This window comes from Caloenas nicobarica, chromosome 32 (assembly GCF_036013445.1).
Source record: "Caloenas nicobarica isolate bCalNic1 chromosome 32, bCalNic1.hap1, whole genome shotgun sequence".
In the NCBI taxonomy this organism is placed as follows: Eukaryota; Metazoa; Chordata; class Aves; order Columbiformes; family Columbidae; genus Caloenas; species Caloenas nicobarica.
Window position 1 is genome coordinate 2366500 of NC_088276.1, and position 15782 is coordinate 2382281.

General features: G+C 50.4%; 1 pseudogene; it reads left to right on the plus strand.

The window, feature by feature from the left end:
• Positions 1 to 14362: 14362 nt before the first annotated feature.
• LOC136000350 (olfactory receptor 6E1-like) lies at positions 14363 to 15495 on the plus strand (annotated as a pseudogene).
• The last annotated feature ends 287 nt before the right edge of the window (positions 15496 to 15782 follow it).

Sequence of the window (15782 nt, forward strand, 5' to 3'; positions counted from 1 at the left end):
CCCGTGCCCTGGAGCAGGAGCTGGGTCCCCTCTGCCCACAGAGGCTGTGCTGGGGCCGGCTCCCAGCTCAGAGCAGCCCTGGCATTCAAGCAGCATCATGACCACCACCCGTGGGACCCGCCCTGCCAGCGTGTGGGGAAACGTGATCCTGGTGTCGAGCAGGGAGCGCTTGCTGAGCCCCCGCCCTGCCCAGACAATCAGGGCCCCTCACTCACCCATCTCCAGTTGCTGGGCCATGCACAGCTCCTGGGGCTCCACTGGAGATCTGCTCCCCTGGGGAGCCCTGTCCTCCTCCAGGGCCACCCTGGTGGTGCTGAGATGTTTCTCTGCCATCTTGTGGGTCCAAGCAAAGAGTTATAGGTGGAGAAGGGGGAAGCTTTGGCAAAATGCCAGGGGTCTGCCGGGGGCGGCTGGGAAAGACTTGGGTTGCACTCGGGGAGTCTTCAGCACAAGTCTGCCGGGGGCAGAGGGGAGTCTGCCAGGGGCAGCTAGAGTTAGGATATGGCTGGACTCGATGGTCTTTAGGGTCACTTCCAACCAAAAAGATTCACTAAATCTCTGAAAGACGTGGGCTACGCTCGGGGGCTCTCGCCAGCTCCGTGCTCCTGCCCTGTCCCGTCGCCGTCCTGTCGGACAGTGGGGGCTGGGGCCACAGCTGCGCTGAGCACAGGCAGGGCAGTGGGTGTCACAATGTGAGGTCACAAAGGGCCCCACTGTGACCCTGCGCCTGGGCAGGGAGGTCAGGCTGTCTCTTTGGGAGGCACAGGTTCAGCTCAGCGCTGGGCACCTGGGTGCTAAATTTGAATCCCAGTTTCTAAATTTCCACCACCCATTGCTCGGAGCATAGTCTGTAACAGTCTGTTGCACTACTCCATTTTCCTGGAGGCTGGTGCATGACGGGGATGTGACAGACCCACTCACTGTCGTGCTCCTTGGCCCAAGCGTCTGTGAGGATGTTCCAGTAATGAGTCCTGTTGTTTAGCTTAGTTCTTTCTGCGTTGCTGTTTCACCACATGACTTGCTTTTCAAGGCCCAGGACAGTGTTGCGGGCAGTGCCGTGGGGCACAGCGTAGGTTTCCCAACATCCGATAGTGGCTTCTGCCATTGTAAGCACAGAGCTCTTGCCATGGCGGGTTTGTGGCAGTGTGATATAGTCAGTCTGCCAGGCGTCCCCATATTTACACTTCAGTCATCACCCCCCATGCCACACAGGCTTTAACCGCTTGGCCTGCTTGATCATAGCCAGTTTTTCACAATGGTGAATAACCTGAGCAACAGCGTCCATGGTCGAGTCCACCCCTCGATCACGAGCCCATCTATGTGTTATATCCCTTCCTTGATGACCTGAAGGCACTGTGGGCCCAATGGGCCATCAATAATTCACCTTCATCTTGCCAGTGCAAACCTACCTCAGACACTTTAATCTGGGCAGCTCGATCCCCCAACTGGTTGTTCGGATCAGGTTCTTCAGTGACCGACTCTCGGGCACATGAGCTTCTACGTGGCGCACTCTCACAGGCAGGTTCTCCAGCCGGGCAGCGATATCTCGCCAGGATTCAGCAGCCCAGATGGGTTGGGCTCTGCGCTCCCAGCGGCTCCGCTTCCATTGCTGTAACCAGCGCCACGGGGCATTTCCCACCATCCACGAGGCAGAGCACAGATGAAGCTTCTCAGATGCTGGGGCCTCTTCAGCCCCTGTCAGGATGGCGGGTGCTGGGTCTGGTGGGGCCTCTGCCCCACGGCGGGGGCTGTGGCCCAGGGTACAGCAGGGGCCACAACGGTTGGACGCGGTCGGCGGTGGCGGCGGGAAGTCGGATGGCCCATGGCTGCGTTCCAGCGGCACGGCCCGGGATACCGACTGTGTGAGCGGGTGGTGCCACGGAGACGCGGGGTCTGGAACATGGGGGTGGCCGGGGGGACGGGAGGGACGGGGAGGGTGGCAGAGAGGAAGGGGCCCCGGGGCTGGGCCGGGGCTGCTCGAGCTCAGGGCAGCCCTGACGGGCGCCATGTCAGAGCTCGGCCTGGCCGCCTGCGGAGCCGCCTTCTGCTCACATCACTCTCCACTGCCATTGGTCAGGAGGGCTGTCAGTCTCCTGCCCTGAGCTGATGCTGTCTGGGATTGGCTGCCTGGGCTGTCACTCTGCCCTGGTTTGGGGCCCACCCTGCCCTGAGGTGCTGCATCCGCTGATTGGCTGTCTGGGATTTGCCCCCTGGCTCCTCCCATCAAATGAGTGGTCAGACCACTTGTCAATCATTCATGTGCTGCACTCCCACCAGTTGTGATTGGTGCAGCCAGCACGGCCCGCCCCTGAACACTGCCCAGTTTGTTCAGCTCTCACCACCTTTCCTGCAGGCCTCAAAGCTTGATTGGCTGGTTACGTATCAATCACATGACTTGCCCCACCTCCTCAAATGCCATTGGCTGTCCTGGGTCCCCTGACTCCCCATAGACTTCTGGTTGGTTGTTGCCAGGCAACGAGCCGAGCTCCGCCTAAAAATGAAACTGTGGGCCCTGGACAGAGGCCGTGGGTGATAAAAGACACGTTGGGACCCTAAACATGAGGATTTGGGCCCCAAGAAGGAGGCTCTGGGCACTCAAAAGCAGGGTCAGACCAGATTACTCAGGCCTTTATCCAAACACCTCTTTGGCAATTTTTGGGGTAGAGTGAATGTGCACTCCTGGGAAACAGCTTCCAGTGCTTGACTGTCCTCAGGATTGGGAAGTTTCTCTCTTTCTGTAGAACCTTTCCAAGCCCAAACATCCAGATTGTTTTTACTCATCTACTTACACACTTACACAGACCATAATATCCTACCTTGGACACAAGAATATTGTGGGGGATGATGCTGAATGCCTTGCTGACTTCCAGGTAACAGACCACCACTGCTCTCCCCACATCCTGCAACCCTGTCCTTTCCTCACAGAAAGCAAAAAGGATGGACAGACACCACCTGCCCTGGGTAAACCCCGTCACCTTCTCTTCCAGACACCGAGAAATGGGGTCCCAGTGGACATGTTCTGGGGCACAGCCCTTAGTTCTCTGATAAACAGGACTTGAGTCTGGTTGAGTTTCAATCAGAATCAGTCATTTTATTAACAGATATCAAAGCAAAAGGCTAGGTAATAAAAGGCAAGCAAACAGCGCTGGGTGTGTGGGGAGTCACCGCTCCACCAACACTCACACCGCTTACTTTTTCCCTTGGTCTTTTATACTTTCTTAAGTTCTCTTTTCCAAGAAGTATCCTCCTAGTTTCAATTCCCCAGATGAACGTGGCGTTGAGGTTTCTGCACACGTCTCAGAGGTTTAGGTGGTCGTCTCTCCCCTCCTGGTGGTCCTCAGGAGGAAGGCTTCTCCTCTTCTTTAGTGTCCTTTTCTTTACTCTTTATTCGGTGCATGCGTAAAGTGGGTTTTCTTTAAGCAAGTTGTTAGCGCTACCTAACGGCAATATCCTTTTCTTTACGTAAGTCATTAGTGCTACCTAACCACAACATCCAGTGTCCTTGCTCCATGCCTTAATTGGTTAAGTCAGTGCACTTATCTTAACTTCTTGTTGGCGCATTTTCGCAATGTTAGTACACTAATACTTATTTCTGTCCCCTGATATACTCTTATAGTGACACGAATCACAATAACACATTTCACAGTTCCCCTGCTCACCCATTGGCCATTTTTGAAAAGTGCACACAATGTGCGAGAGCTGCCAGTGGTCAGGGAGTCCCCCCAGTCTCCATGAGCTTTCCAAGAAGGTGGAGAGTGGCCTCACTGTGACATCGTCCTGCTGTCTCAGCTCCTGGGATGCTGCCCCTGCTGTCCCATAGACTGGAAAGGATTGTGTTAGTTCCAGTGACCCCTGACTTGATCTGCACCCACTGCTGGTTGTTTTCGTCCAGATTCCTGCCTCCAGTCACAGAGGCCAGAGAGAACTTGCTGGTGAAGACAGAGGAGAAGAGGACACAGGGATTCTCACCTCTTTTTCTTATTGAAGTCATTGGTGGCCACCCAGTGTCTTTGTTTCTCCTTTAACTGTTCCTGCAGTAGTAACAGCTCATTAGGTGACCCTTAATAGCCTTACAGGTCTAGACTGAGTTTTGCTCTGGACTGTTGCTGTGCTTGGAGGCTGCTGTCCTTGCAGACCAGACGAACTAACTTCTGCCACCCTGCCTTGGCAGTTTATTACATCCGTGTCACAGCTCTGTCTGCAACACTGACAGCTCCAGCTCACCCAGTCAGGTCCCTGGCTGAGGACATTGCCTCACATCTGGGCTGAACCACCCCAGCTGTGGCACCAGGAAACCTCTGACCTGCCCCATGGAAACCTGGTACCAAGTGTCCAAGACTCCATGCATACAAAGGCTTTGCTTTAGAGCACAGACATGAGATGACTAAAGATTGCTAGATGTCTCTCTGGACCTAGGGGTATAAAACCAGAATAAAATGCCTGAATTCCTTCAACTGAAGATTTTCCTCCCCCAGCTTGGAGAAATTAGATCCTTTGCTGTAACTTTCCTGGTGTCCTGTCTAATGATGAGACAAGAAAAGCTGATTCTCATACCAATTTATTTTCTAATACGAAGAACGCAATGCTGGCAAGAAGTGTCTTTGCAGAGGAGAATCAACATCACTGATTACTTTAGGTTGTCTCAAAGGTTTTGTGCCTGGAGCCCCAGGGACAGCTGCAGAGAGCCCAGAGGGGACAGAGGAAAGGACATCATGGGCTGCTCCTGTGCTGCTGAGCTGGGCTGGGCTCCTGGGACAGAGGGAGCTCATGGCAAGCGGCAGCGCTGCAGAGAGACAGCTCTGCCCAGGAGCAGCTCCTCTGCAAAGCGCAGCAGGGCTGAGGGCTCTGCCTGCAGCACCGAGGGGAGAGGAGCCAGGGAGAGAGGGGAAATGCAGTCTGGGGTTGGAGGATGCTGAGAGATCACTCGAAGGGAAATCTTAACAGTCCTTAACTCGGTAAGTCTCTGGGTGCAGGGTGGTGCAGATGAGGATCCTGCAATTATCTCCCAGACTTCGCACATCCCATGGCTGGCGTGGAGGAGAAGGATCTACTCCTCAGCAGGGATTCCCTGCATGGACAGGGCACGACAGTTGCCTTCTCCCAGCTGCAGGGGGTGAAGCTGGGTGAGCACCCAGGGATGCCCAGGGCTGTCCTGCAGAGCAGGGTCCCTGCAGGGACTCTGCCACCTGCCAGGGTCAGCGCTCAGCCTGACCGGGCAGATCCCAACAACACTGAGGGAGAAGCTGTTGGGGGAAGGAGTGACTCCCGGCAGGGCAGGGTCCTTCTGCTGTTGAGAGGGAGCTGCGTGGGTCAGGGCTGCTCACAGCTCCAGCTCAACCCCAGGACATTTGCAGAGATTCCTTCTGAAGGACACTGAGGAAGTGTTTATCTGATAGGGGTAATTTTAAGTTTTGAGTTTTTTCCACTCTTGGTTGTCTGGGTGCACAGTGGGACATGGGAATTTATTTCTTTGTCCTGGAGAAGGTGCTAAGACCCCAGTCCTCATTAGGACTTGTCAGAGCTGCTCCTGAGCTCCTGCACACACAGAGCTGCCCCTGGGCAGTGCCCGGTGCCAGCAGGTGTGAGCAGGGCAGAGCTGAGCATGGGAGATGGGGTATGTGACACTGACAGGGAGCAGATTCAGGGGCAGAGAAACAGCTCCCAGCAGGGACAGCTCCATGCAGCAGAGACATGGGCAGGGAGAGGGAGCTGTGACCAGAAATGCTGGGGAGGGGATTCAGGAAGCCCCCTGCCCTCCCCTGCAGTGCAGACGCATTTCCCAGTGCAACCTCCTCCCCTCCCCAGCAGAGCCTCTGCCCCAAAGCCATGGGGTCCAGGTAACGAGTCTCCACCTCAGCAGCTGGACCTCCAGGTGAAGGGTTTCTGGAACGTGGTACACAAAAAAGGTGTTAAAAGTACTTGCTCTACAGTGTCATCATGTGAGTGGCAGCAGCACAGCTAGGTAAGGAGAAGGTTTCACATCATGCCCGTCTGCCTTTCTGTCCTTGCTTTATTTTTCAGGAGCACTGCAGTGTTCTTCCCTATTTCTCCACCTGTCCCTGGTGCTCTGACTCTCTGGACTTGGGGTGGGAATGTGGGTCCGTTTCAGTTCTGACACCAACGCAGGGGGTCTTGCCCCAGAGGTGCATTCATGGAAACTAGGTGCCCAAGCTGCATTTCAAGCTGTGATGACCCGTGTTTGCCATTTGGTGGAAAAGGAGAATTAGCTGACACATGCCTCCATCAAGGATGAGGTTTTCCGTGAGAAATGGCATGTTTATTTTTCTCAGAGAAGTCTCCTCTAACTTGTCACTGTCTTTTCCTCCTATGACAGGTCCTCATGTTCACAGGCGGAGCAAATGTCCAACAGCAGCTCCATCACCCAGTTCCTCCTCCTGGCATTCTCAGACACGGGAGCTGCAGCTCTTGCACTTCTGGCTCTTCCTGGGCATCTACCTGGCTGCCCTCCTGGGCAATGGCTTCATCATCACCACCATAGCCTGTGACCAGCACCTCCACACCCCCATGTACTTCTTCCTCCTCAACCTCACCCTTCTCGACCTGGGCTGCATCTCTACCATTGTCCCCAAATCCATGGCAAATTCTTTATGGGACACCAGGGCCATCTCCTACATAGGATGTGCTGCACAGCTCTTTTCATTTGCCTTCTTGGCAATAGGAGGGTATTGTCTCCTCACTGTCATGTCCTACGACCGCTACGTTGCCATCTGCAAACCCCTGCACTATGGGACCCTCCTGGGCAGCAGAGCTTGTGTCCACATGGCAGCAGCTGCCTGGGCCACTGGGTTTCTCAATGCTCTGCTGCACACGGCCAATACATTTTCACTGCCACTGTGCAAGGGCAATGCCCTGGACCAGTTCTTCTGTGAAATCCCCCAGATCCTCAAGCTCTCCTGCTCACACTCCTACCTCAGGGAAATTTGGCTTGTTGCTTTCCTTGGTTTTCTGGTTTTGGGATGTTTTATTTTCATCATGCTGTCCTATGTGTAGATCTTGAGGGCTGTGCTGAGGATCCCCTCTGAGCAGGGACGGCACAAAGCCTTTTCCATGTGCCTCCCTACCTGGCCGTGGTCTCCCTGTTTGTCAGCACTGCCATATTTGCCCACCTGAAGCCCCCCTCCATCTCCTCCCCTATCCTGGATCTGGTGGTGTCTGTTCTGTACTCAGTGGTGCCTCCAGCAGTGAACCCCCTCATCTACAGCATGAGGAACCAGGAGCTCAAGGATGCCCTGAGGAAAATATTTCAATACTCACTGCTTTAGGTTACTAAGGTTCACACTGTGTCACTAGGGCTGCAAGAGAAATAGCTAGGACTAACTTTTCTTCTTATGTGTCTATATTTTTCCATAGTGCTTTTGCTGGGCTTTGGTTTTTGGTTCATGGCTGTAATAATATAATTCTTGGCCTCCTGCGTGTCTTTTCTTGAACCAAAGACCTCGTGTACATATGTATATGCACTCCTTAGTTTTTGATAAACTCAATAAATGAAGCAGCAGAAACCAATTTGTCTCAGGTCCCACCTCTTTACAATCCTCTGGAGCTGGGGGAGCAGCCCCAGGACGCAGGAGGGTCCAGGAGGCAAATGCTGCCCCATGGAGGAGCAGCCCTGGTGGCCTTGGGGCTGCCCGTGGGCAACTCAGTGGTCGTTCCCTCTCTGACACCTGCGAATCGGGGCTGCTGTTTCACTTGATCCATGGGCAAGGGCAACAGCAGGATGCAGCAGGACACATCCCTTGTTGTCTGTTGACAGTGGAGATGGTGAACGGTCACTGAGATATGCACCGTCCCAGTGCATGATGGGGCAGAGGACAATCCTCCAGGAGAGGAATCAGGAGCTGCCCGGAGAGCCCATGGGATACACACGGACCGGGTGTGCCTGAGGTGGGCAGTGACAGGACCCCACAGAGTGAGACATGGCCCAAGGTGGAGTCATCAAAGGGAAAGCACTAAATGCAGGTATCTGCAGGGAAACAAAGACGAACACAGACAGTCTGATACAGACCAGCTCCAACAGGCAACAGCACCTTCACAGCCACCACACCAACAGCAGCACTTACACAACCATGAGCAACACATCTGACCCTGTCCTGTTCCCCCTCTCAGACTGCTCTGGTGTGAAGGTTGCACGAGTGGTCCGTACATCCTGGGCAGAACTTATCCACTGTCTCACATGTTCCTGTGTTCCCCCAGCTGTGGACCTGGGCTTTGTGTTTGCCCAGACTCAGAGATATTACCCATTTGGCCATTCCAACCCTGGGTGTCTTCACATCCTGGTGTCCTCCTCCTCCTTGCTACCCTCACTTAGAATTGACCAAAACCACACACAACAGTGAACCCACTCACGCAGCAAATAGCCAGGAGGGGACTTTAAGAAATGTTGTAGTTTAACCCTGGTCATCTGCTCAGCACCACACAGTCGGTCGCTCACTCCCCCACAGCAGGATGGGGGGAAGGATAAGAAAAGTAAAAGAAAACTCGTGGATTGAGATAAAGAGGAGGAAAGTGATAAGAGGAGGAAAATGAGGGAGCAGCAGCCAGCGGTACCCAAAAGAGAGAGTTTAATAGGTAAACCAAAAGCTGTGTGTGCAATCAAAGAAAAATGAGGAATTCACCCGCTGCTTTGCATTCGCAGGTGGGTGTTCAGCCATCTCCAGAAAATCAGGGCTCCATCACACATAGCAGTTACTTGGGAAGACAAACGCCATCACTCTGAGTGTTCTCCCCTCCCTTCTCCTCCCAGATTTTATTGCTGAGCGTGACTACATATGGTATGGAAGACCCCTTTGGTCAGTTGGGGTCAGCTGTCCCAGCTGCGTCTCCTCTCAATTTCTTGGACACCCCCTGCCTCCTCTCACTTCTCAGTGTGAGAAGCTTAAAAGACCTTGATACTGTGCAAGCACTCCTCAGCAATGACTGAAATACTGGGGTGTGATCAACACTGTTTCCATCACAGATTTAACACACAGCCCCATACAAGTGACTATGAAGATAAGTAACTCTACCCCAACTGAAACCAGTCGAATAAGCAGGACAGACCATGGTGATGAGGCAGGGGGTTTGGCCAGACCAGCACTGACCAGCCACCTCCCCACGGGCAGCTGGTCCCTCGAATCCCTCTCCTCCCCACTCTTCCACAGGCTGCTTCTTCCACAGTCCACCTTGATCCCTCCCTTTCTCTGCCCGACTCTCTTCCCCAGTTCACAACTATCATCAGTTACTTTTTCCCCAATGGTCTCAGGTTTTCTCCGTTTGTACTCAAGTTTGATAGTTTGGATGCCATTGTCCAGGTCCTCTGGGACTTCAGTGGCATCACTGGTGGCTCCCCCAGTTCAGATGGAACTCCGCCTGCAGCTCCCAAGGGCCTCTGGTCTCCTGCAGGTTCTGTGCTCATGGTTGGACAGTGACGGCAATCCTGAGAAATTTCAAATCTTATGAGAACCTTTAAATCAACTTAAATGATTGAGTACATTCAGTAAAATGTCTGAGCTTTTCCCATGATTTCTAACTGAGAATTTTTCAGGATGTGTATTAACAGCAGGAGAAGAAATATTGATTTTTCCTTGTCTTTGCATCACCAGTACTGTATCTCTTACTCCGTGTGTTTCATCTCCCTCACATTCCAGTTATTTCCTCCTGGCCTGAAGAAATTCACCACGTCTTTTATCTATCTCTCAAAAACGTTTATTGCATGGTTCTCCCTTCTGGAAGGTGGAACTCACTGGAGCCAGCTTGGACTTGGCATAGAGCTGAGGCCTGTGTTTTATCTTTTTGATGATCTAATCACATTTGAATTTGTGTGTTCAAAACCAAGAAAAACCTTTTTGTGCCTGTTTGCAGCCAGTTCTCTAATGAGAGCAGGTGGAAATTTGTGGAATGGGGCTTGAACATCCAGTTGCAGCCTTCAGTGGAGAAGTCTGATGTAAGGAAAAGTGATGTAACTCCCAGATGTGCGATGACAGAAATAGTGGTGTTGGGAGGTGAGGAGCAAGGTTGTCCACACAGTGTCAGACCTCAAGGGACTACTTTTCCAATCTGTCCAGACCTCCTTAGGAGACAGTCTGGATCAATATCAATTAGAAAATGCTGGTATCACCTCTTCCATAAACCGAAAAGTAATGAAAAAATCCTTAAATATGAAAATAAAAATTATTAAATGCTTATAGAAATCTTCAACTGGACTTCTAAAACCTCTCTAATTTACTGTACAAGTCTTGAAGACTTTTCAAAAATCATGGTAGACACACAGATCCTTAGGGCTTTCTCCACTTTTATGAGCCCCATGGTGCATTTGGTGCTGAGTCCATGAACCTCAGATACTGAGAGGAGACTGAAAAAACCTCTCAAGAACGTAAAGTCAGAAGCAAATGCCAAAGTGTCTGGGAGCGTTAATTGGCCCAACTGATGGCAATTACCAACAAACTCTCCTGATGGAGTCGTTAGAGCAGATACTTGGAGGCCATGATGGCAGATAGGCAAAGGTCACGTACAGACAGTTCTGATGCTGAGAAAAGCTTTGGTTCGATTTATGAGGCAGAAAGGCCAAGCCCTCAGCCCAGCCCCTGGGAAGGCAGATCCTGTCCCTCCTGCGTGGCTCTTCCTGGGGCAGTGGGATGTGGGTGTGATGCTGAGTGAAGAACAACAGCCTGACACCTCCCTGTGGGGCTGCAATGAGGCCCCTGTGCCATGAGGACTTGTCCCCTCGCAGGTCTGTGGCAGAGACAACTGCCATGGCCAAGTGGACAGAGATCTCTGTTCTGTGGGTGCCTTCCAGCCCTACCAGAGCCCTTGGCCACCTCCACCTCTGACTGTCTTACGCTGTCCCACACCTGCCCCTCTCTCCCCATGGCTGTAGACACCCATCTCTTCCCCGCCTTGCTCTCGCCATGGCATTTCCATGCTTCACCTATGTCTTTCCACCCTCCTTGGCTGTTCCGTGAAACACAAAGCCATGGGCTGATCGCATACTCCCTCTGGGTGACCTCTTGCACCACAGTGCAACCTTCAAGTGACATTTTTATCTCCTCATGCCCCGTCTCCACATTCCAAGCAGCACTTTGCAGCAGTTTCTCTCTTTCTTCTGCTCTTTCCCATTATCAAGCAAAGTTCCATGATCTCAGAATCCACCCTTAAGGTGTCTGACCCAGCCCATCCGCCTGCTCGTGGTCTCTCAGCTGACCAGAAAGAAGTATCCTCACCATGATCTTCCAAGCCACACGCCTGCTGTTGACCTTTCAGCTTCCTGGACAAGACTAAAGGCATGTGCCTGCTGCAGATAAAAGTAAAATGATTGTCACCCTCCAAGCCCATGCACCTGCTGGTGATCTTTCTCTGACTGCCAGGTGCATCTCCATGCCAGTCCTGCAAGGTGCTAGGGCAGCAGAGACTTTGCAAACAGCATTCAACCTACATGCATGTTGGTGGCTTATCAGTTCCTTAGGCACAGCTTCAATGATACACACATAGACCAGTCATGTGCCTGAAGCTGGCCTATCAGGTACTCAGGTGGAAGTGACCTCACAGCCACCATCACAGCCATGTGCCTCTCACATGCCCATGAGTCTCTGAAGCACCATAGACCTCATCCCAGCAATCCTGCCCATCTTCTCCTTGGGCCTGACAGCTGGTCAGGCACCTGTAACCTCACATCCCTCTTCAGATGCCCCGTGGCTGCTCCAGAATTACCCTGGGTTGCCCCAAGGGGCCAAATTGCTGAAGTAGGGTAGGGAGAGGGGTTGGAGGTGATGGGGGTTGAGCACGGGAATGAGAGCTTTGGGGATGAGGTGTTCAATTTAGGGATTAGGGATTAGAGCTCGCTGTTCAGGGTTAGGATTTAGGCATCTGGTAATCTGCTTAGGTGCGTGGTTAGTGTTAAGGGTATGGGCTAGCTTTGTGAGTTAGGGGTTTTTTTTAGGGTTGTGATGAGGGCTAAGGTTAAGGCTGGTATTTTGAGGCTAGGGATACAGGGTAGGTGTTAAAGTGAGTAAAAAGGTAACACTAACAATAAGGGGTTATGGGTTTGGGATTTGGCTTAGAGGTAAATTTTGAGGTTTGGGTTTAAAGTAGTGCATTACTGTCAGGGGGGGGACTAGCATTTAGGGGTAAGGTTAGAGTTTAAGATTACTGCTTAGAACACAGGTAAGGGCCTAACATGAATGTTTTCACAGTCAGTGTCACAGCGGCATCACTGTTACCTGAAACCCTCCAAATCTTTCACCTCTGTTGGCCAAGCCATTCTTTCCTCCCCCAAATCTCCACTCTCTCTTGTCCCAGTTCCCCTTGACCTTCCCAGATCTGTCATCATCTTGGGAGCAGCTTTCTGATGGCCCTCATGACCTCTGAGTATTTGCCTTCCCGCTGCTGGTCAGTTAGTTTCTGTGACAGAAGTGACCTCGCAGCAGCATCCAACGGGACACAATGGGCTGCTGTGCTGCTGCGGACCCTGCTCAGCCCACCCAGCAGCCCTGCACCACCCCTAAGTTCCCCTACCTCAGCTCATGCCTACCAGCTTGTGCTCCAGAACAGCTCCCATAGGTCCTGGGAGACTTTTCCCAGTCCCACATGGTGCTTCAGCTGCCCCAGGGCATGTTGGAGGCAGTGGCCACCTCTGTGCAAACAACTGAATCAACCCCTGAACGGAGACTTTAGGGAATAGTTGAGCCCTCTGCAGAAAAGACTTCTATGTAATAGCTGAAAAAGTCTTCCTTTCCACAACTGCTAGTATTTTTAAACTAATTTTCATGAAACTTCTCATTGTTTGTTTGTTTGTTTGTTTTGAGACTACCATGGGCGAGTGTCAGTAAGCTAATTAAACACTGTATCTCTATGTGAATGTTTTTATGCAGCCATTTCCCAAAATACATTGCCTACCAATGGTTTGAGTTGAGAAACACTGTTCAGAGGATCTTCTTAATTTGTATTGGCACATTTTGTGTCTCTAATTCTTTCCCTCTGTCTCATTTACTTCCTTGCCTATTCTTTGAAGAGCTCTCTGAGGAAAAGATGAATTGAATTATGGAATACCATAGATTGGGAGAGACTCCTGTGCAAGGATCTTTGCAAGAGTGTCTTCAACTGGATCAAGTGAGGCTCCCCGTACAACAGTTCTGCTGAGTTCTTATAATTCAGCCAGCCTGTTGTCCTGCACATCCTCTCTGGCATGTGCAAGCAACTTAAGTAATTACTGTTTACTCAATTTTATTCAGTTTTGCATGAGAAACTGCTACAGGGATCTCTGAAATAGTCAGATTCTTCACCCAGGATGTTAATAACCACCTGTATGCACAGGAAACAGGCCCAGGCACAGCAGGATCTGTGACTAATGACTGAAGAGCTCTGCTTGCACACCCACACAACTTTGTTTCACCACCTCAAACCCACCATCTCCTCCTCTCCCTCTTCTCCCCTTGCATTTTGAATTATTCTGTTTTGAGAGCCGTCCGCTCTACTCCTTTCTATGTCTGAAAACAAATGGAAAGATGAAGGGGAAAACACCAGTCTTTATTGTATATGTGGGCTTTTTTTGTGCTTCTTTCTCCTAGATGTGTAGTTTGATTTAAAAAACATAATAACTCAAGAAATTGGAGATTTGAGACTTGAATAGTGAGTTTCACCTACTTCACAACAGGCGCCTGTGAGAATTTGTTTTCCCAAGGCTCCCTGTATAATCAATGGAGAGAGGAGAAAACTTTCAAGGCTGGGTCCTCCCAACCTATAGCTGGCACGCAAAAGAAAAGTTACAGATCTCTTCCAGTCACTATTCTCCTGGTCTGCGTTTAGGTCAGGACATTTGATAGTAATAGCAATGAGCAACTGTTTGGAAGGAACTGCATTTCAGTGCAGATGGATGTCAGATGAGACCGGGTGGAACCATAACAAATTTCAGTCATTATTTAGAGTACTAAAGAAGATGAGTTATACTTGGTGCCTATTCTGCCCTCCCCTTTCCTGAAGAAACAAAGAGCACAAAGCTGTGGAAGAAAGCACGGGATTACGAAAGAGATGCTTGATACTGCTTATTCTGAAATCAATAGATACTCAGGGATTCCTTGTCCAAAAAGGCAAGTACTCAAAAGTAGAAAGAAAATCTTTCGACGTACATTTGATTTGATATGATTTGATTTGATTTGATTTGATGTGATAGTTTAGCATTTGTGCAATAGAAGAGATGACTTAGGCACATAGGTGTGACAGATGTTTGCAACAGACCTGCATGAATTTGGAATTTGCCAGGAATGGGATAAAATAGCTAACAGACTTTAAAATCCTCTGTCATGAAGGAAGAATTCTTTACGAGTGTTTTAAAAAGGTAGAAAGAAGACAACAAATTCTCTGAGAACTCCAAATGAAATTTGATACAGAAAAATCAGGGTATGAGAAGTGCTTGAAGTCCTCTATCTGTGTACTATAGGAAGACTGCAAGAAAGGAAAGAAGCAGAGAGTTTTGGGGAGCCTTTCACCCAGACTGTGGAATTATCACACTTGGTTTTTGCCATGTTCCTGTCTCGGCCTGACGAACCGAAATTCAACGTGGGCTCAGAAAATGGAACTGCAGTTACTGAGTTCATCCTAGAGGGTTTCTCAGGGCTTGATCAAAGACTACAGCTCATACTCTCTCTGGTCTTTCTGCTCATATACCTGACAACAGTGATGGGGAACGCTACCATCATTTTCCTCGTGTATGCAGATCACCGCCTTCAAACCCCCATGTACTTTTTCATTGGCAATCTGGCCTTCGTGGAAATCTGGTTTACATCCTCCACAAGCATCAAGTTGGTTGTGATCCTGGGTTCTGGTAGGAGAACAATCTCACTAAGCAGCTGCTTTGCCCAATCCTATTTCTATTTTGCCCTGGGCTGTACAGAGTTTCTTCTACTAGTTGTCATGTCCTTTGACCGCTATGTTGCCATCTGCCAACCTTTGCATTATGCTGCCATCATGAAGCCTCAGCTCTGCATCCACCTGGTTGTTGCTACTTGGGTCACAGGCTTCACACTCTTGAGTTACCGCCTGGTCATCCTCTCGCAGCTGACTTTCTGTGGCTCAAATGAGATCCATCACTTTTTCTGTGACAACTCCCCCTTATTCAAACTGTCCTGCTCTGACACCAGCCTGCTTTGGAAAATAGACTCTGTTTTCATATCATTTGTCATTCTGGGTTCCTTATGTTTAACTCTGACATTTTACATGTGCATCCTTTTCTGTATTCTACATCTTCCAGCAGCATCTGGGAGGAAAAAAGCTTTTTCTGTATGTTCTTCTCATCTCACCACCTTGGCAATTGCATATGGGAGCTGTATTGTTCTCTATGCATGTCCTTCAGAACATATTTCCTTGGAGACTAACAGCATTGTAGTGTTGCTGAACACCATCCTGTACCCATTCTTAAATCCATTCATCTACAGTCTTAGAAACAAGGCTGTGATACTGGCCCTGAATGAAGCTGTTGCCCGTACAAGAGCACAGCTTTTCCCCTAATCATGAGGCATTTCTGGACAGCAATCCCAGTGATCTGCTATCATATGTTAGATAATACCAATGCATATGTATGTAGCCTCCAGACAGAGATACCTCAGGAGATTTATGTTCTTGTTGGATTGTGTTAAGTGATAAGAAGCTTATCTGCACACACGAAGAAGACACTAACAATGGCAGGAGAAGTAACTCTGTTAATACCCTGTCCCAGCTGCTTTCAGCCCCATCACTGGGGAGCCACCAGCTCATCAAGAGCCCACCTCCAAAACCAAGAAGAGCACAGAGGCTCA